The sequence below is a fragment of the Lepisosteus oculatus genome, unplaced genomic scaffold (assembly GCF_040954835.1).
Source record: "Lepisosteus oculatus isolate fLepOcu1 unplaced genomic scaffold, fLepOcu1.hap2 HAP2_SCAFFOLD_70, whole genome shotgun sequence".
Lineage (NCBI taxonomy): Eukaryota > Metazoa > Chordata > Actinopteri > Semionotiformes > Lepisosteidae > Lepisosteus > Lepisosteus oculatus.
Window position 1 is genome coordinate 494955 of NW_027168257.1, and position 21755 is coordinate 516709.

General features: G+C 43.3%; 5 non-coding genes across 5 annotated transcripts; 3 read left to right on the forward strand and 2 right to left on the reverse strand.

Annotated features, from left to right (window-relative positions):
- Positions 1-8626: 8626 nt before the first annotated feature.
- On the forward strand, positions 8627-8745 carry LOC138233652 (5S ribosomal RNA). The gene has a single exon (XR_011187582.1). It is a non-coding gene; the product is annotated as a 5S ribosomal RNA (ribosomal RNA).
- A 1306-nt stretch (positions 8746-10051) lies between these two features.
- Positions 10052-10215, forward strand: LOC138233754 (U1 spliceosomal RNA). The gene has a single exon (XR_011187679.1). It is a non-coding gene; the product is annotated as a U1 spliceosomal RNA (small nuclear RNA).
- A 636-nt stretch (positions 10216-10851) lies between these two features.
- LOC138233743 (5S ribosomal RNA) lies at positions 10852-10970 on the reverse strand. Its single transcript, XR_011187672.1, has one exon. It is a non-coding gene; the product is annotated as a 5S ribosomal RNA (ribosomal RNA).
- Positions 10971-12261: 1291 nt separating this feature from the next.
- Positions 12262-12403, forward strand: LOC138233656 (U4 spliceosomal RNA). Its single transcript, XR_011187586.1, has one exon. It is a non-coding gene; the product is annotated as a U4 spliceosomal RNA (small nuclear RNA).
- Positions 12404-17420: 5017 nt separating this feature from the next.
- Positions 17421-17491, reverse strand: trnag-gcc (transfer RNA glycine (anticodon GCC)). Its single transcript has one exon. It is a non-coding gene; the product is annotated as a tRNA-Gly (tRNA).
- Positions 17492-21755: the final 4264 nt, after the last annotated feature.

The window sequence follows — 21755 nt, forward strand, 5'->3', positions numbered from 1 at the left end:
AGTCGAACAAGTCCATGTGATGAAAACCCTTATGCTCTTTAAATGGTTTTTAATGGATTGTGCATCTGTACTTAATTTTTTTCCACTCATAAGCTTTTGGATGAGAGATTCTGACCACTGTATAAGATCAGAAGCAACAGAAAAAACAGGCCTCTTTTCTGCTTATTTAACACACTCCTAATGCAAACAACACATTATGAATACAATGGAAAGGTTGCACCCAATGGGATCAAGCAGCTTAAAACATATGTTCTGGGGACAGGAAAGTTGTTATAGAGATAAATGGTATTCATGAAACAAATTATGTAGCAAAAAACTTTGCCAAAAGTCACAACCCATTTAACATATGTCTGACAGGTTAAATGAGTTTGATATCTCTTAGGTTTGAAATGCACTCCAACGGCTGTATGATGCAAGCTCAAGAGTCAAAAGAACAGTAGTGAACTACAGTTCTTACAATTATAACAAGCAGCCGTGTGCTCTTGTGAATGATCTACATCATACACCCTTACAGACTTGGAAGTTTGCACAGTTTGTAGTCTTTCTAATTCAAAATTGGTTAAGTGTGAAATAGACGGAATGGTTTAAATAACCAGACAAAACAAATAGTAACAAACATTCCTTACCTTGGTCTTACATGGCACAGTTTGTTTATTTCAGGCTTTACTTTTTACTTTTAAATCCCTTCTAAACGAAACATGTCCCATAACTCCCTATGTACAGGGTGAGGCCTATTTATAATTTAACTTAATCTTTAAGTTGTTAATTCCTTACAGGAGCAAGCAGCTTGGAGCATGCGTTCTCAGCACTCCACGTGCCACATAGAGAAAGGAAAACTTTTTAATGGTGTTCATGTACATTACAGCTACATGAGTTAAGCTTTTGAAGGCTGATTTGTAGAGAGGTAAAAACAAATTAAACTGGTTCATGACAGTTCAAGAGAAAATTTTTATATTAAACTCTCTCTCAGATATCAGAGTATGCCAGTTTGACTGCTGTAAAAGTATTAAAAAAATAACAATACCTCTTGGTTATATTATATTGCGAAACCCAAGTGTAACTAATATTTAACAAGTAATAGTTTAATTCCATGCTGAAAAGAGAAGAAAGAAAACAAAGTTTCGGCCATGGAGCCTTCTTCAACTGTAACCCTTGAAGAAGGCTCCACAGCCAAAATGTTGTGTTTTCTTTCTTCTCTTTTCAGCATGGAATTAAACTATTACGTGATCCTTTGCAGCCTACACCTGCTGACACAGCTAGCCATCTGAACTAATATTCAACAGGTTCCACTCACATAGAGATTCAAAAATGCTTTATTATCATGACTGTTAAATCACAGAGTTGCCAAGGCCAATACAACATCCAAAAACATCCACAAAGAAAATACAACATAAGCAGATATTCTGCTACAGATTATTGTCTATGTGGCATTCTAGTTTGTGTTATGTTTGTGTACTCCTGTGGTTTTATAAGTGATTTTTCTAGTTTTTTTCTGTGCTGTGGTAGATTTAGAAGTGTGTTATTTTTGTTGTGCTATACTTCCTCCTCTGTATGCAATTGCATTTGACCTCAAGTACAGGCAGCAAAGCTATTATCAAACTTTGGTTTTGATCTTAACATCATCAGAGGGGTTACTGATTTCTGAACAGACTTAGAGTGTGAAAGTCAACAATGTATTATCCAACAACAGGTATTGTTTTACTGGTTCCCCCAAGGATGCATATTGTCTCCGTTACTCTTTGTCCTGTAAGCAAACACCCTCAAGAGCTCTCACCACTCCAGACACTTAATAAAATTTGCAGACGACTCTGTCATTGTTTGTCTGCTGCAAGTAAATGAGTGTAGCTATGGACATGTCAGATGAGTATGATAGGAGGTGTGAAGAAAACTTCCTGAAGACAAATGTGTCCAACATCAAAGAAATGATAACAGGTTTCTGGAAAAAACCCATACCCCCACCCAAACCTAAAGGGGGAGAGAATTAGCTGAGGTGGTAGGAAAAAAAATTAGTAGTTGTGAAATGTTCTGAACCCTAAGTGAAATTTCAAAACAACTTAAAAAAACAGGTCCAATGTGGACATGATCCTCACAAAAGGACAAAATTGTCTTTATTATAAAGGCAACTTAAGCATTGTAATGTTAATGATTCATTGTTGATCTTCTCCTATCGGTCCTTCCTCAATTTGTTTTAATTTTCACTCTGATGTGTGGTTTGGAAATTTCAAGAACCAACTGGGTTGTCTTGTGAAATTATGTCCGTCTATTGTTCACTTGTTCTGCGTACAGCAAAATACATCTGTAACGAATCTTCACACCCCTTGTCTAACTAGTTCCAAGTTCCAACCAACTACAAAACCAATAGATTAAAATTCTGATTCATAGCTGCAGCCATTTCCTTACTTCATACTTGATTTCTGGGCTATTTTTTATATGCATGTTATTGGTAATTTATGTATGTTATTGTTATTGTAGACAGTAGTTAGTACATCACATTCAAACACTTTAAAAAACAACCTTAGGCCTTCAAGGCTTGAAAATATAGAGCTCTAAAATATTGGAATTATTTGAAGACAATATCAGGAGTGCAAGTGGCAGGAAAGAGATGAGCACAACATGTATTCTTATATTATTTAGTATGTTGTTTAAGAATAAAATAAACTGTGGGAAGACTGCAATAACAGCAATAGTACAATAAAAGATGAGAATAACAGTGGAAAAAAAATTACAGGATTACTAAAAAATAAGGAACTTAAAATGCAATCCAACATCAGACAATACTGATAACAGGGAAGAAAGTGCAAGAGACTCAACAGCTGAGGAGAAGGGGAAAATATCACATTGAGATAAATAAGGAAAAATGGGTCACAGGAAAAAATTAAATCAAAGAGCAAAAGGGAAAAACATGGAAAAGCCAGCAGAAATTCTAGCACCAGCACAAAAATAAGGGGACAAAACAGAAAGAATACAAAACAACTGAACAAAGGAACAAGACATGGAAGAAAAGAAAGCCCATGCATTCATGAACCTACACCAAAGAAAAGATAAAAATAGCTTATCTCCACAAAGAGTTAAAACCCATCGTAACCATAAATACTGTAGGGAAAAAAAGTCCCTAGAAAAGCTGTGTCCTGTTTTCTCTGGTTATCTCACCTTTTGGAAAGGGTGATTGTATGCAAAACATTAATGCTAAAACCTGTTTACATATACTGTATCTACCTTCCTGCCTGGGCAGATGGCAGATCCACCACATTCACTTCTGTCAGACCTACCCTTGTAATCCATTACCATGAAAAACTCAAATCAGCCCAGGTCTGGAAACAATGCAAAAGGAGACATACTGTATGGAGAGAGGACCCAGAATCCCCCCTGTAGTAGACTGCTACTGGGCAAGGGGTAAAAAAAATAGAAAACCAACCTATTCCTTTTTTAAAAAAACCCTAGAAGCAGGCACACAGGCGAGCTCAATTTCTAACAACACATAAGCAAAAGAGGCATCTATAAGGGCAGGTGACTGGAGATCTCAATAAGAGTCAACACAAACACAAATGATACAAAAACCAACACAGTCTTCCTAAAATAATTTATGTAAGTATTTTCAAACCGCTTATACTTTCTGAGTACGCTAAAAAAAATCAGTTGTGGACTGTACCTCTTACCCCACATTGAAAGTTTGTATATTTGTTATTTGTTCAAAATAGAGCCTATTGCTTTTTAGAAATCAAAGACACAGGTCACTATTTTTCTGTTCATTTAAAGTGTGTGTTGAGTGCGTATGTGGTCAGATATGTGCCAGCTTCATATGAAGTCGATCTGACTTCTATTCAGGACACTGTATTTGGCAAGCTGCCAGTAATAGGGTATTGAAGATACTGGTGAATAGCTAGCCCAGGTTACTGTTCACACAAATGCTCCGGCAGTTGTTAGGGTCAGGTGATCAGTCCTGGATTCCAGGCCAAAGGAAAACATCCGTACTTCAGGATGGGGTTGAGTATTTTAAACTAGGCTCATCACTAGGCTCATGCAGTTATGTCACATGATGTGGCTGTTTACCCTGTCTACGCCACAGGCCTTTTGTAGTTTAAGGGTATGGAGTTAGTATACTTGCTCCAGCTTTGTGTTTGGGAAATCCAAGGGATATTGGTTGTTTTTTATAGACAATTCAACAATGTTCTGTTTTTAAGACTTTGTACCATACACCGATCCGCCCCGGAGACCCAAGTGATTCTGGTTTAGGTAAGCCAAGGGACAATGATCTTCACGTTACCAGGGGGACAGTGGGTGGACAAGTCTCCCCTAAACAATGTATCTTGTCAGATTATGATGTCAGTCCGTTTAATAATGTTGTTGAACTCCCTTCAGCCAAAATACAGAGGAGCCCAGGCCCAGAATGTTACACATACTGACAGAAAGTGATCTCATTATGTGTGTCATGATGGTGCTGTCTGGCTGTCCTGCTGGTCTGGATGAGGGGTGCGTAGTGTGGTGCAGGTACTTGTCCCATCCTGCTCTTGGTCCAGGTTGGAGGGTTGCACCGATTCTGAGTCTTGTTAGCTGGTATGGATTGGTTTGGGGGTGTTGATACCAGAGTGGTCCAAGAGGGGGGTGCAGATGTCTCGGGGGCATTCTTGTTTTTCTATGACTTCACGTTGATTCTGTTGGTTCTGAGTGCCTTGGTTACATACGCTTGTGTGTATAGATGAAAAAGCTATTGAAGAGCACCTCATTCATCTCGGTGGAAGTTCCCATGTTCAAAAAATCCTAAAAAGAGAATTAAAGTTTCACACAACAAAGCATGACTGTGAAAGGTCAGGAGGCCTGACACTTGCACAAATGCACAACACTTGATTACAGTCAAAAAATCATGAAGCCATGAAGACGACCCACCTGTCCCAGTGTATTACCTGTAGTGTAATCTTCAGAAAATCATAAAAAATTAAAGAAAGGGGCCACAGCTACAGTAAGGTTGTATGAGGTTTGGGGGCCTGTCTGGTGTGTAAAACACTTGGTTTCAGCAGAGTGGGTGCTGTATTTGAAATGCTATTGAGCCATGAAGACGACCCACCCGTCCCAGTGTATTACCTGTAGTGTAATCTTCAGAAAATCATAAAAAATTAAAGAAAGGGGCCACAGCTACAGTAAGGTTGTATGAGGTTTGGGGGCCTGTCTGGTGTGTAAAACACTTGGTTTCAGCAGAGTGGGTGCTGTATTTGAAATGCTATTGAGCCATGAAGACGACCCACCCGTCCCAGTGTATTACCTGTAGTGTAATCTTCAGAAAATCATAAAAAATTAAAGAAATGGGCCACAGCTACAGTAAGGTTGTATGAGGTTTGGGGGCCTGTCTGGTGTGTAAAACACTTGGTTTCAGCAGAGTGGGTGCTGTATTTGAAATGCTATTGAGCCATGAAGACGACCCACCTGTCCCAGTGTATTACCTGTAGTGTTATCTTCAGAAACTCATTACAAAATAAAGACAGGGGCCACAGCTACAGTAAGGTTGTATGAGGTTCGGGGGCCTGTCTGGTGTGTAAAACACTTGGTTTCAGCAGAGTGGGTGCTGTATTTGAAATGCTATTGAGCCATGAAGACGACCCACCTGTCCCAGTGTATTACCTGTAGTGTAATCTTCAGAAAATCATAAAAAATTAAAGAAATGGGCCACAGCTACAGTAAGGTTGTATGAGGTTTGGGGGCCTGTCTGGTGTGTAAAACACTTGGTTTCAGCAGAGTGGGTGCTGTATTTGAAATGCTATTGAGCCATGAAGACGACCCACCCGTCCCAGTGTATTACCTGTAGTGTAATCTTCAGAAAATCATAAAAAATTAAAGAAAGGGGCCACAGCTACAGTAAGGTTGTATGAGGTTTGGGGGCCTGTCTGGTGTGTAAAACACTTGGTTTCAGCAGAGTGGGTGCTGTATTTGAAATGCTATTGAGCCATGAAGACGACCCACCCGTCCCAGTGTATTACCTGTAGTGTAATCTTCAGAAAATCATAAAAAATTAAAGAAAGGGACCACAGCTACAGTAAGGTTGTATGAGGTTTGGGGGCCTGTCTGGTGTGTAAAACACTTGGTTTCAGCAGAGTGGGTGCTGTATTTGAAATGCTATTGAGCCATGAAGACGACCCACCCGTCCCAGTGTATTACCTGTAGTGTAATCTTCAGAAAATCATAAAAAATTAAAGAAAGGGGCCACAGCTACAGTAAGGTTGTATGAGGTTTGGGGGCCTGTCTGGTGTGTAAAACACTTGGTTTCAGCAGAGTGGGTGCTGTATTTGAAATGCTATTGAGCCATGAAGACGACCCACCCGTCCCAGTGTATTACCTGTAGTGTAATCTTCAGAAAATCATAAAAAATTAAAGAAATGGGCCACAGCTACAGTAAGGTTGTATGAGGTTTGGGGGCCTGTCTGGTGTGTAAAACACTTGGTTTCAGCAGAGTGGGTGCTGTATTTGAAATGCTATTGAGCCATGAAGACGACCCACCCGTCCCAGTGTATTACCTGTAGTGTAATCTTCAGAAAATCATAAAAAATTAAAGAAAGGGGCCACAGCTACAGTAAGGTTGTATGAGGTTTGGGGGCCTGTCTGGTGTGTAAAACACTTGGTTTCAGCAGAGTGGGTGCTGTATTTGAAATGCTATTGAGCCATGAAGACAACCCACCCATCCCACCTGTAGTGTTATCTTCAGAAAATCATAAAAAAATAAAGGTTCCATAACCCAAAACAAAGCTGGGAATAGTCAGATGACCTGCTTAGTGTGCAAAACACTTACCTGCAGCATTGTGGGTGCTGTGGTTTAAATGCTATTGGTTTGTGAACAGAATACCCCTATCCCAGTGCATTGTGCCACATTAAATAAAAGCAAGAGAAAAAGAGATTCAGAACACAAAGCTGTGTCAGTGTTCTGTGTAAAAAGTCGGTATGAACATCATGGGAGCTGTTTTTAATAAGCTGCTGAGTAAAGAATATTTTTATCTTCCTGCTGTCAGTAGTATTGTGAATATAGTTGACCCTTACCTGAATGAAAACAGGACGTAAAGGAAGGGTTTCAGAAATCAAACAAAGCTTTATTCCCGTGCTTACAGTCTGGGTAATTGGAGACTGCGCTGTTCTGCTTCCTATGGTCATATACCGGTTTTTCGCACGAAGCCGTATTGAACAGTATTTCTCGCGTTGTGAACGTGTGCACACAGCGGTCCCCCGGGTTCCAGTTCGTGCGTAATTACGCATCGATGAAAAACCGGAGGTTTTAAAAAAGATAATTAGCTCACTGATAGTTTGATATAAAGGGTGTGGAAATATCCACAAGTCGTGGTCTTTAAAATGCATTTGGTTTGACAGCATTCTGTGCTTCCATCGCGAAGATATGGACAAAAGAATATGCGTGCTTGGTCAAAAAAATGTCATAAAAACGACAAAGTAAAGGCTGAGAAAGCATCCACAATGTATTTTATACACAAAACAAGCATTCTCGCAACTCTAAGAGGTTTCGTGAAAGCGCTACAGGCGTGCCAAAATCGTTTTCGAACTTCGAGCTAACTTTACCCCGGTTGACGAAGGTCATGCCGGGAGGAACTCATGCACTATAGAGGAAAGGGGGCGGGCACGTACAGTTCACATTCAAGCCACAAGTACTCTTCTTGGATGTTGCACAAACAAATCCTAACGTCTTGAAAGCATTGCAGCATGTTTGTGTCCCACTTCCCGTGGCTGCGGGACGACTGACAAGAACGGACAAACAATCTGTGGCGTTTAGCGTGACATAGTCTTGCAGGCATCGTGCTGTCTCACTGCAATACTATACCGCTGGAGGAAACAGTCCATCTGGCCATGAAACTCATTTGAACGTCTAGCTACAGCAACTAACAATATCATGATTTATTCAGGATGTGTGGAATCAGCACGTCCCGGAGACAGCTTCCGAAATCGTGAGCATTCTCTGGTGGTAGGGGCGTTCAAGATGGCGCTCAGGTGGGAGGTAAAGTTTAGTTGTTGGGGAGTTTTTTTGAGTTTTTCATGACCTGAATGTTAATTTTTGCTTTTTTTGACTACAGAAAAATAAGGACTTAACACTAGTTGTTTAAACTTCAGTTATAATTGAAAGAAAAAAAAACGATTTCTTTAGGGTTAACCCTTTTATGTTTAAAAAGTCCGATATGAGTAACACTGGGAAAAGAAAAGAGAGTGCTGGGTCTTCGAAGGAGAACTCTAAGATACCTCAATCGTATATGTATAGCACTACAAAAAAATCGATGGCAACTAAAGGGAAAAGTGAAGCAGCTGCAGGGGCAGCAAGAGGGCGGAGGCGCCGCGCGCCCGGCCGACGTGTTGGACCGGTGCGCTTTACGTGCTGAAATAAACACGCGACAGCCCCGAAATGTTTCCAGAGTGCTGTGCACTGAAGACTTGCCTGGTGCTCCTCCGTGCAGATTGTTTGTCCTCCTCCAGTGCGGGACGAGCCAACACAAGGGAGCGCATTCGCCAACATCCAGGCACGCAATGCGATTTGGAAAGCAGCTCCTTTCCAAAGAGTTGCACACGAACGATCCTTCAGTCCCGCTCGGGGGGCATGGAACCCCCGCCACACACAGCTTCAAGTAGCGAGTCATGCGCCAGGGCTCTCGCTTACGGCCACACCACCCTGGACACGCCCGATCTTGTCTGATCTCGGAAGCTAAGCAGGGTTGGGCCTGGTTAGTACTTGGATGGGAGACCGCCTGGGAATACCAGGTGCTGTAAGCTTTTGCTCTCCCGGCCAGCAGGGGTCGCCGTTGGTGCCGTAGGCTTTGGGAGGAAAACCTGCAGGATGGAAAGGTGATCTATAGCCTCATCTCTAGAGATGTTTTGTTGCTGTGGCATGTGTGTGACCCATATTCAAAAAAAAAAAACCCGTCTGTAAAACGAATATCGAAGCTGCCTCTAAATCTGCAAATGAAGATGAGTCGATAAACCACTCGTTTTTCGTATAACTAGACATTTATTCATTTGTTACCGATTTCATTCATTGAGCCCTGGGGTTTCCTAATGGCCAAGGAGGGTCGGGACCTCGGTTTGACGCCTCCCCCGAAGGACGGCGCCTGTTTGTGCAGCAGAGTGTCGCCATCAGGAGGCTGGGGCGTAAGAGAGCCACACAGCCCGCAGGGTGAGCGCTCCCTACTGGTCCCAGTCACACCTCTTGCAGGAGCAGCAGCAACCGGAGCTTTTCCGGGGTGGAATCTCCCATCCGGGTGCCGGCCAGGCTCACACCTGCTGGGCTGCCCCGGGGGTGAGCCCAGTCGAGAGTCGCAGGGCCAGATCTAGTCACCGGGGAGAAACGATACAAGTGAAGGATTGCTCGGCTCTCGGCACTTGAAAAGACCGACAAATGTCTCGTTCCCGCCGGAGCTGAATGTACCCGCATGTGTGGTGTCGTCTTCTTCCCCCGCCCCGCTGTGTTTGCTGTATTGTCTCTGAAGCCGGCCCCCCCGAGACGAGACGGGCTGTTCCTGTGCCCCAATTAACACTTTACAGGTGCCATTCCCCGGCATTGTGGCCATTGGAGCCCCGACGCAGCTAATGCGGAGCACTTGTTGGACTGGCATCGAAAGGACGTGTGCGCACGGAGCGAGCCTTCCCTGCGGCAGAGCGCGGGAACTTTCTCCCCCCCTCCCGCTGCAGGAGTTGTGTGCACTGCAGCGGTGCCGAGAGAAAAGCACAGAAGGCAGCAGGCTCTGGAGAGCAGGTAAGAGACGGAGCCTTGTGGGCAGGCAAGCAGGCCCGTTTTTTGGAAATTGCTGAAAAGGTTTGTTCGGTGTGTGGCAGGCGCACGTCGCAATGAGGCCGAATTGCATCCCGGGACATGCTGCGAATGCGCAACGGCGACTGCAGATGTGTAGGAAACGGCGCGCTCGTTTTCTCGTTTTGCCCACACTTTTGAGTGTTAGTGTGGCGTGTGAGTGTGTGAAAGAGTGGGCCCAGCAGGAGGCGGTGGCGTGCAGGGCGAGGAGGTGGCCTAGGCTGCGCGATTTGTGCTGTGGGTGCGGGCCGCTTGCAGGGGCCTGTTTAACTCATACTTACCTGGCAGGGGAGATACCTTGATCAAGAAGGAGGTTCACCCAGGGCGAGGCTCGGCCATTGCACTCCGGCTGTGCTGACCCCTGCGAATTCCCCAAATGTGGGAATCTCGACTGCATAATTTCTGGTAGTGGGGGACTGCGTTCGCGCTCTCCCCTGATGTGCTTGGTCCAAAATCAGATACGGGAGGGTTAGGACACCACGAGCTGCGTGGCTGCGGAAGGATCCCGGTTCGACAGGAGTGGACGCCGCTGCTGGTTCTCGCTGGCTTTTAGTTAGGGGTCCGGAGAAGCATCTCAAGCTAGTTCCACTACTCCTTCCGGACGTTCATTCCCTTTTCAAAGTCAGTCGTTTTGCTGTAGTCTGCGTTCTTTAGGCTGATTATCGAGGTTAGCCTTTATTTGGTCATGGGGGGCCTCGGTACTGTATGCTGAGTCTAAAGACAGTTTCACCCGTTTTCTGATTGCTCGGTTCTGTACCAGTGCAGACATGTCAAACAGTGAATGGCTGTACCTCTATTGTATTCGTGCTCAATGAATGAAATCGGTAACAAATGAATATATGTCTAGTTATACGAAAAACGAGTGGTTTATCGACTCATCTTCATTTGCAGATTTAGAGGCAGCTTCGATATTCGTTTTACAGACGGGTTTTTTTTTTCGAATATGGGTCACACACATGCCACAGCAACAAAACATCTCTAGAGATGAGGCTATAGATCACCTTTCCATTCTGCAGGTTTTCCTCCCAAAGCCTACGGCACCAACGGCGACCCCTGCTGGCCGGGAGAGCAAAAGCTTACAGCACCTGGTATTCCCAGGCGGTCTCCCATCCAAGTACTAACCAGGCCCAACCCTGCTTAGCTTCCGAGATCAGACAAGATCGGGCGTGTCCAGGGTGGTGTGGCCGTAAGCGAAAGTCCCTGCGCCTGACTCGCTACTTGAAGCTGTGTGTGGCGGGGGTTCCGTGCCCCCCGAGCGGGACTGAAGGATCGTTCGTGTGCAACTCTTTGGAAAGGAGCTGCTTTCCAAATCGCATTGCGTGCCTGGATGTTGGCGAATGCGCTCCCTTGTGTTGGCTCGTCCCGCACTGGAGGAGGACAAACAATCTGCACGGAGGAGCACCAGGCAAGTCTTCAGTGCACAGCACTCTGGAAACATTTCGGGGCTGTCGCGTGTTTATTTCAGCACGTAAAGCGCACCGGTCCAACACGTCGGCCGGGCGCGCGGCACCTCCGCCCTCTTGCTGCCCCTGCAGCTGCTTCACTTTTCCCTTTAGTTGCCATCGATTTTTTTGTAGTGCTATACATATACGATTGAGGTATCTTAGAGTTCTCCTTCGAAGACCCAGCACTCTCTTTTCTTTTCCCAGTGTTACTCATATCGGACTTTTTAAACCTAAAAAAAAATCGTTTTTTTTTTCTTTCAATTATAACTGAAGTTTAAACAACTAGTGTTAAGTCCTTATTTTTCTGTAGTCAAAAAAAGCAAAAATTAACATTCAGGTCATGAAAAACTCAAAAAAACTCCCCAACCACTAAACTTTACCTCCCACCTGAGCGGCATCTTGAACGCCCCTACCACCAGAGAATGCTCACGATTTCGGAAGCTGTCTCCGGGACGTGCTGATTCCACACATCCTGAATAAATCATGATATTGTTAGTTGCTGTAGCTAGACGTTCAAATGAGTTTCATGGCCAGATGGACTGTTTCCTCCAGCGGTATAGTATTGCAGTGAGACAGCACGATGCCTGCAAGACTATGTCACGCTAAACGCCACAGATTGTTTGTCCGTTCTTGTCAGTCGTCCCGCAGCCACGGGAAGTGGGACACAAACATGCTGCAATGCTTTCAAGACGTTAGGATTTGTTTGTGCAACATCCAAGAAGAGTACTTGTGGCTTGAATGTGAACTGTACGTGCCCGCCCCCTTTCCTCTATAGTGCATGAGTTCCTCCCGGCATGACCTTCGTCATTGTTCTGTCATCTTTTATTTAAAGGGTTGTATTTCTGCTGCTGAAAATAAGCAACGGTTTTCTCACAACGCCCTTTGTTCCCAACGGAGCCCTTGTCTGTCATGAAATTCTTCAAAACCTCAAGCTAGAAGAAGAAGAAGACGACAAATATGAAGCGTTATAGCAACGACATGCCATGAGACGATCGATAACGATTTCCATAGGATCCCCGCGGTTGCTTGGCAACCGTCAGCTTTGCGCAGTGGCAGTATCGTAGCCTGTGAGGTTTAGCCGAGGCGCGATTATTGCTAGTTGAAAACTTTTCCCAATACCCCGCTTCCGCCGGTTTGCAATACAATCGGCGAAAGCAATTTTTGACAGTCTCGTCAGAGACTGAGCAAGGTGTTTAAAGACAGATTTGGTCATGGTGATATCATGGTAGAAAGAAACGAGCTTGTTACGTGTCAACAGAAACGCTCTTTAGCTCTTTCAGCTTTATGCAGAGAACAGCGTCTGTCGAGATTACTTTTGTGTCAGCGCGAAACGCCGTGTGCTGTCAGTTTGATTTCATATTGCTCGTAGCGGCGCCTGGCTTTTGTCTGTCAAACGTTAGGTTGCGCTTCTTCATGCTGCATCGTCGGCATGAGTGGAGCATTTTAAACGTCTGTACTTACTGCGCCCCATAAGAAATCGTTTGTCCCTGTTCAAAAGAGATTGTGCGATGTCCTGCAGCGTTCGCAAAGCAAACCTTTGACAGTTTGAAAAGAGGAATTTATTCTGCTTCCTGTGCGTGCAGTAGTTACAAAGTTGAACGTCTTTACACGATCTGCTGCAGTTTTCAGTGGGTGGGCTTTGTCAAATGGCTTGGAAAAACGCACTGTGTTTCGGCTCGGGAAACATCATGAGCAGTGTCCTGCATGTTTTCTGTGTATAGCTGTCTTTTAACGCGTACAGAATTCATTCGAAATCATTGATTTCTCCAATTAACAAGGGTCCCTTTTTGAACCTGCCAGAAGCATTCTTTCAATGTAACAGATTTACTCCGGGGAAGGGCAGCATGACATTGAGAGTAGCTCAAGCTTTCAGCACCTTTATCTGACTGCATGTATGCAGACACTGCTCAGAATCCCCTGTAAGATTCTCCTTCAATTCCGTTTTGCAGTGCTTTAGCCCTTTCAAAAGGCTTCACTTTGCTAGTCACAATCCAAGGCTCATGACAGCATTTGAAAACATTTGCAACTGCATTGGCCGGGAATCGAACCTGGGTCAACTGCTTTGAAGGCAGCTATGCGCAACACTGGCTCGCTCCAGAGTAAATTTCACGTCGAGGGCATATTTTTTTCCATTTTACCGTGAGTCGGGCTCAGCTGCACAGAGGAGAGAGCAGAGCAATGAGGTCACAGGGAAGAAGGGACAATTTTATGATGCTTTGGAAGATAATGTTTTTTTTTTCTTATACTGAAAATGAAAGGTAGTTGTTTCTATATGGACTCAGTCTTTGGAATTTGTATATATATATTTCAGTGATCCCTCAGCCATTCCTTCTGTATTGTAATTCAATTTCTCTTTTAAAATTCCTTCCCCACTTCTAGGACCTGCAGTTGCTGAACTCCACAATGGCTTCTATTGGAAAGTCTGTGACTGAGACCAAGTAAGTGCTCACTTTTTTATGAAACCATTATTTATTTTGGAGCAATGAGCAATTCTTATATAAATGCAATAAAATCATTATGCTCAAACTATGAGAGAGAAAATTAAGGATAATTTAAGAAATCAGTCTTAGCTTGTTTCTATACACAGATGGTATTATTTATTTTCAAAGGAAACCCGCGAGGATTCCCCTGGTGTGCAAGATGTGCCTGAATACTCTTGATCAGCTTCCTGCTCACTTGAAGAGGGCGTGTATGAAGCACGCCACGGCAGAAGAGATCAGGATGGCCTCTCAACAGGCGAGGGAGGACATGATGAATCACCTGAAGAATGGGGTCATCGTGGATTACCACAGAATAGAGATCGTGTCTGGTGAGGCAAACAGGATAGTGGTTGTAAGACTGCTAGAGTCCTTGGGCCTTTTTGTACATGGGAAGCCTGAAGACACATTGGCAAGGTGAGATATTTTTAATCTGTAAGGCTTCTGTAGTTTCTTTTTGAAATCATTGTTACAACATATTATGTAAAAGCATGTTGAAAAGAATATACCTGCATTCCAGCGGCCCTGAGCAAGAGGCCGCTGTCCAGGAGGAAGAGATGCCAGAGGCTGCTCTAGAAACTGAAACAGAAGCGGATAAGGAAAGGGAAGATATGAGCTCTGAAGAACTCTATCAGCAGTAAGACTTTTTATTTTTCAGATGTATCTATTTTTTACTAAAATTCTAATTTGTCTTATAGGTATAAAATGTTTAAACCGGTGTTTTATATCCTTACAGGCCCTGAGTAGTTAAAAAGTATCAGCAGGCCGGAAGAGAGTGGCCCAAGCTGGACTCTATAGAAAGCACTCCCTGGATGCTCCTCTCCTGATTGGATTCAAACAGTACCTTACCAAGGATCTGGGAGTGGCAAATTATTCTCAGGAGGTATTTATTTTTTAAAGGCATTTAAAATTAAGTAATGGTATCTTCATTGTAAATGTTTTTATTTCTTAGCTTAAAATTCACCCATGTGAAATGATGTCAGCCATAAACATCATGACTCTATATTTCCTACCTGAATCTATTCTACTTAAATTATTACATTATACACAATTTGAGTTCATTTTAAAAAGTAAAAGGTAATGAAAGGAATGCATTTTCATAAGAAAGATAATACCGATATGCATGTGATAATCTTCCTTATATCATGTAGTGCATCATTTGGACACTTTGTGGGCTTCAAATACAAAGAAAATCATGTTCTATGGTACAAGATAAATACAAAACTTAAGCTTTTATTTTAATTAGATTTCTTTATAAAGCATAAGCAATCATTTATTACATCGCTTCTTGAATTAAATCTTTTGACAAGAGGTAAGACTTCTGTTACATTTAAACCCATGTTTAGCTGTGTTTTTTAGATTTAACTGAACCAATTTCTGTGTGTGATAATGTCCTTGAATTCTGACAACATCACACTAAATTACATGATATAAAACAGCTAATGTTTCTAGAGATAAAGTTTCTGAGATGCTTCTAATTACTTTTTATTACCAGGGACAGTTTAATTCACCTTGTACAGTACTGTAAGACCAAGATGCTTTTTTTAAAAGTTATTTAACATTTTATAGAACTTTGTCTACTATGGCAACATGATGTGCTTGGTGAAACTTGGAAAAATACTGCTTGGCCACTTATCTTAAGGTAAAGATAGGATAAAAGTTTATCTTTTGCACCTACCTGACCCCCAGGGAAGGCCAATGCTTTCTAAGTTGATGGTTCCCTACAGTAGACTGTACTTTAATTTCAAAGGTAATGTATATTGACCCAAATCAGTTTTGGAATCCAATCTACTGACGAGATGGAGCACATCCTTTTTTCAGGATTTTAGCATCATACGTTTGGTATATTTAGTCCCTAATGCTGAAAGAAATGATCATAGAACATTTGGACACTTTGTGGGCTTGAAATACAAAGAAAATCATGTTCTATGGTACAAGATAAATACAAAACTTAAGCTTTTATTTTAATTAGATTTGTTTATAAAGCATAAGCAATCATTTATTACATTAATATATGTGAAAATAACATTTTAGCATCATACGTTTAGTATATTTAGTCCCTAATGCCGAAAGAAATGATCATAGAACATGACATCTAACCTTACCTGCGGTGTTTTTAATCCCTATTGCTCAATGCACAGTGAAAGCATTCCATACATGTGTCTGACAATGAGGAATGGGCCCCTGAGACAGTCATTTGCCTGTTTCACAAATGATCGTATTTTACTAGAGGTTCTGTTTGGGATTCAGATGTGCATTCGGACAGCAATCCCTTTCAAGAAATGATACGTTCTGGATGAGGTCAAAGGTGCTGGAACACTGTATCTAGGATGTGTTTGCAGAGACTGTGTGTCTCCTGCTTCAACGCAGTGATAAACAGATGTGCTCCTTTAATTTATTGGTACATGCCCAGGGCAGTAAGCAGTCTGAGGATTTATTTCCAGATGGCATAGAGCAGTGAAGCAGTGAAGTAGTGCAAAACACTGGATCATTATATTATTAGAATCTATTCTACTTAAATTATTACATTATACTCAATTTGAGTTCATTTTAAAAAGTAAAAGGTAATGAAAGGAATGCATTTTCATAAGAAAGATAATACCGATATGCATGTGATAATCTTCCTTATATCATGTAGTGCGTCATTTGGACACTTTGTGGGCTTGAAATACAAAGAAAATCATGTTCTATGGTACAAGATAAATACAAAACTTAAGCTTTTATTTTAATTAGATTTGTTTATAAAGCATAAGCAATCATTTATTACATTAATATATGTGAAAATAACATTTTAGCATCATATGTTTAGTATATTTAGTCCCTAATGCCGAAAGAAATGATCATTTGTTTAACATGCACGGGTCTGTCTCAAAGGATGCAGTACTCCTGAAGGGCCTCAAACCCTACATTTCGGATGCCTAGCTGTATCCCTCACATGTGGCACCTCAGAATGACTTCTAACCTTACCTGTGGTGTATTCAGTCCCTATTGCTCAATGCACGGTGTACATACTGCATACATGTGTCTTGAGAATGAGGAATGGGCCCCTGAGACAGTCATTTGCCTGTTTCATAAACAGGGACCTGGACCTAGACCTGGCCCGTACAGGGCTCAAACCCGCGACCTTGGCGTTATTAGCACCACGCTCTAACCAACTGAGCTAACCGGCCTCATGACAGTGCTCCTCTCTGTGCTGCAAAAAATCAAACTCAGGGAATTTCTTTTGTCCTCCTTTGAATAGAAAGCCGTGTAATCAGTGTACGGGCTTTCTCGTGCAGTTTCATGGTTCTTGTAACCCAAATCCTACACTGGCCTGAAGTGCCCCCCCATTTCACAGCATTTTTCAGCTGATTTAAAATGTACCTAAAGGAGAAGCATTATTGAAGACCATCAATTACCAAGAGCTTTTGTCAAAGGTTTTGGTGGTCATTTTGAATGACCACAGAGTGCTGTGACCTCGGTTTTATCCAAAAAGACAGCGCCCTTTTACAACACAGCATCTCCGTCACTATACTGGGGCATTGGGACCCGCACAGACCTCAGGGTGAGCGCCCCCCCGCCGGCACCATTAACACCGCTTCCAGCTGGAAGCTTTGTTTTTCCCTGTAGCTCACCCTCATCCGGATTCTGACCTGGCTCACACCTGCTTAGCTTCAGTGGGTTTTCAGTTGCGAGTTGCAAGGGGATGCAAGTGATGGAGCTGCTCGCTGCAAAAGCCACTGCATTGGCCGGGAATCGAACCCGAGCCTCCCGCGTGGCAGGCGAGAATTCTACCACTGAACCACCAATGCTCAGTGCCTGTCCCTTCAAAAAAGACGCTTTTTTGGTGCTCTGTGCAAAACGCGTCGACATATGCTTCCAGCTGCAAAATGCCATTTGCGGACGCTGAAGAACTTATTTCCAAGGCAGCGGGTACAAGCGATTGGGCGTTTTAAAACCACCAGGAACAGCAAAGAGGCGCGCTTCTTTGCTTGTGCCGAAACACACCGACTGAAGGCGGACAACGTAGTCGGCAAGATTGGAACCTGTGCGGGGAGACCCCAATGGATTTCTAGTCCATCGCCTTAACCACTCAGCCACGACTACAGCAAGCCCCACCGCCGCTGCGTTCTTGCTACAATCTTACCTGGATCGCGAGGCGCCAGCGGAAGCCTATTTCAAAGTCGTTTTCCGTTTCAAAAAAACATTTCCAAAATACAAGCCTTGCAGACAGACACGCCTCAGAGGACTTAAGGGTGGCTTCATGTCGGAATGATAAAGTCTCCCCGTCCGGACATGAAAATGCCACTTTGTTACACACAAAAAAAGAATCAACAACAGAGAAATGCCCACAAGCATTTGAAAAGCTGCACCACGTCGCACTTGAAATAGCTCTTACATTAGTGGTAGACACAGGAATCGCCTTTTTATTTACGCTCTTACCAACGCGATGGAAAGCAAAACAAAGCAAAGCAGAGCAAAACAAAACGAACAAACGAAAACACTCACGTCCCGCACTTGCATATAACGCCGTTACGTGCCCAAGCGGTATTGTACGTCATCCTAGCACTGCACCCCGGGGCGTAAGGTATATGGGAACGAGCACACGCCACGAATCGTCTCGAATCACTCCCTACAGCTGTAAGGCGCCTTGAAGCCTGCACCCCCAACATTCTTCTTTGCGCATCTGTGAAAGGTAAACTCTTGAGCAAACTCTGAACCAGCTCTAAGGAAACTAATCCGATTAGACGTTACTTTGACTCATCTTTTTACTCTCAGTGCTGGATTGCTCAAACTCCTGCTAGGGTTAGGGTTAGCATTCACACGCTACTTAGACACTTTGTTTACGCTCAGTGCTGGATTTTGGGAACTTCAGGACGAGTGGGAATTTTCTCCTATCTGTCAATTCTGTTTTGTTTTGGAGACTCTTGGCTGCCTATATTGTACAGTGCAGCGTGAAGGAAACATTTTCCAAAACTGTGTCAGCTCAAAAGTTGTAAGAAAACCTCTCCAGCTGCTTTACCTCTCTTCATTTTTGTCATTTAATGTGACAATCGATGTATAACTGGAGCCTCACATATGCAAATGGTGAGGCTCCAGTTCGACACCACTTTACAGTATATGACAAAAGCATGGCAGACTGTGCCGGACCAGCTGGTAACTTCCGCTTATTTTGACCATATTAAACATTGGAAATCTTCCCACTTGCATTTGTGACACTTGATTTTGGCTCCACCTAAGACACTCTTAAATCTTCAAACACTTTTCTCTTCTCCCGCAACACTCTTGTCTGTCGGCACTGTGTGGCAGCGTTGCAGGACAACCCATCTCACCAAGGAAAGGAACCTAACAGCTTTGGTAAGAGAGGAGAAAAGGACATGGCCCGTACGGGGCTCGAACCCGCGACCTTGGCGTTATTTGCACCACGCTCTAACCAACTGAGCTAACCGGCCTTATGACAGTGCCCCTCTCTGTGCTGCAAAAAATCGAACTCAGGGAATTTCTTTTGTCCTCCTTTGAATAGAAAGCCTTGTAATTCAGTGTACGGGCTTTCTCATGCAGTTTCATGGTTTCACAGCATTATTCAGCTGATTTTAAATGTACCTAAAGGAGAAACATTATTGAAGACCATCAATTACCAAGAGCTTTTGTCAAAGGTTTTGGTGGTCATTTTTAATGACCACAGAGCACTATGACCTCGGTTTTACATCTCATCCAAAAGACAGCGCCCTTTTACAACAGAGCTTCTCCGTCACTATATTGGGAGATTGGGACCCGCACAGACCTCAGGGTGAGCGCCTCCCCGCTGGCCCCATTAACACCACTTCCAGCTGGAAGCTTTGTTTTTCCCTGTAGCTCACCCTCATCCAGGTACTGACCTGGCTCACACCTGCTTAGCTTCAGTGGGTTTTCAGTTGCGAGTTGCAAAAGTTGGGATGCAAGTGATGGAGCCGTTCGCTGCAAAAGCCACTGGCCAGGAATCGAAACCAAGCCTCCTGCGTGGCAGGCAAGAGTTCTAACAATGAACCACCAATGCTCAATGCCTGTACCTTCAAAAAAGACGCTTTTTTGGTGCTGTGTGCAAAAAGCGTCGACATCTACTTCCAGCTGCAAAATGCCATCCGCGGACGTTGTGAATTTATTTATTTAGACACCGCTCAGAATCCCCTGTAAGATTCTCCTTCAATTCCGTTTTGCAGTGCTTTAGCTCTTTCAAAAGGCTTCGCTTTGCTAGTCACAATCCAAGGCTTGTGACAGCATTTGAAAACACTTGCCACTGCGTTGGCCAGGAATCAAATCCGGGTCAACTGCTTGGAAGGTAGCTATGCTCACCACTATACCACCAACACATGCCCGGGGGAGCCCTCCAGGACACCACCAGAGAATGCTCACGATTTCAGAAGCTGTCTCCGGGACGTGCTGATTCCACACATCCTGAATAAATCATGTTATTGTTAGTTGCTGTAGCTAGACGTTCAAATGAGTTTCATGGCCAGATGGACTGTTTCCTCAAGTGGTATAGTATTGCAGTAAGACAGCACGATGCCTGCAAGACTATGTCACGCTAAACGCCACAGATTGTGTTTGTCCGTTCGTGTCAGTCGTCCTGCAGCCACGGGAAGTGGGACACAAACATGCTGCAATGCTTTCAAGACATTAGGATTTGTTTGTGCAACATCCGAGAAGAGTACTTGTGGCTTGAATGTGACTGAGCAAGGTGTTTAAAGACAGAGACTGAAAACTGTTAAAGGATGAGTCAAAGTAACGTCTAATCGGATTAGTTTCCTTAGAGCTGGTTCAGAGTTTGCTCAAGAGTTTACCTTTCACAGATGCGCAAAGAAGAATGTTGGGGGTGCACGCTTCAAGGCGCCTTACAGCTGTAGGGAGTGATTTCAGACGATTCGTGGCGTGTGCTCATTCCCATATACCGTACGCCCCGGGGTGCAGTGCTAGGATGACGTACAATACCGCTTGGGCACGTAACGGCGTTATATGCAAGTGCGGGACGTGAGGGTTTTGCGTTTGTTCGTTTTGTTTTGCTCTGCTTTGCTTTGTTTTGCTTTCCATCGCGTTGGTAAGAGCGTAAATAAAAAGGCGATTCCTGTGTCGACCACTAATGTAAGAGCTATTTCAAGTGCGCCGTGGTGCGGCTTTTCAAATGCTTAACAGGATGATTTTGCATGCACGCGTGCTTTCATGCAGTCGTGTGTGCAACCATGTCTGCTTACGTGCAAACGGGCGTGGTTTCATGTATGCAAAAAACTTTCCTGGGCTCTTCTGAAGCACATAAAATTATTTGGAGATATACATTTGTCTTATTTTCCTCTTAGGCTCTAGAATTGATAACTTTTTTTTCATTTTTGGCATTTTTCATCATTTTCCAGAAAGTGGTTGCAAGCCCAATATCATGCGAAGAAACTTCAGGATTCGGGGATCAGTCAATGGATTTTCTTCAAAGTTGGATTTTTGCACTCTGTGGACCAAGAGATGTTGTTCTATAATGTTTTTCTTTTTCAAATTTAAAAATATCATTTTTTCATGGAGCTTTGAATGGGATGGATTCACCCTCCTTTAGCCAGGACAGAGCTCCAGGAGCCTGGGTAGGATTCTAGCTTTCTCCCCTTGCAGGCACCTGGCACAGAAGACATCATTTTTTTCCTTAAAATCTTTTTTTTTGTGTTCCTTGTTGCTCCAAACTTAATTTTAATCACTTTTAATTAGAGATTTTATTAAAAATAGTGCAATAAATGACTAATTTCACAAAAATTAATGTAATATAAAACGGATGTTTTCAACTTTATTGTAGTGTTTTAGAAACTAATATGTCTTCAAAAATGGTTGTTTTTCACTCCTATGAATGAAAACTGTTGTTATATGATGTTTTTTTTTTCAAATTTTAAATGATCATTTTTTCATGGAGCTTTGAAGGGGATGGATTCACCCTCCTTTAGCCAGGACAGAGCTCCAGGAGCCTGGGTAGGATTCTAGCTTTCTCCCCTTGCAGGCACCTGGCACAGAAGACATCATTTTTTTCCTTAAAATCTTTTTTTTTGTGTTCCTTGTTGCTCCAAACTT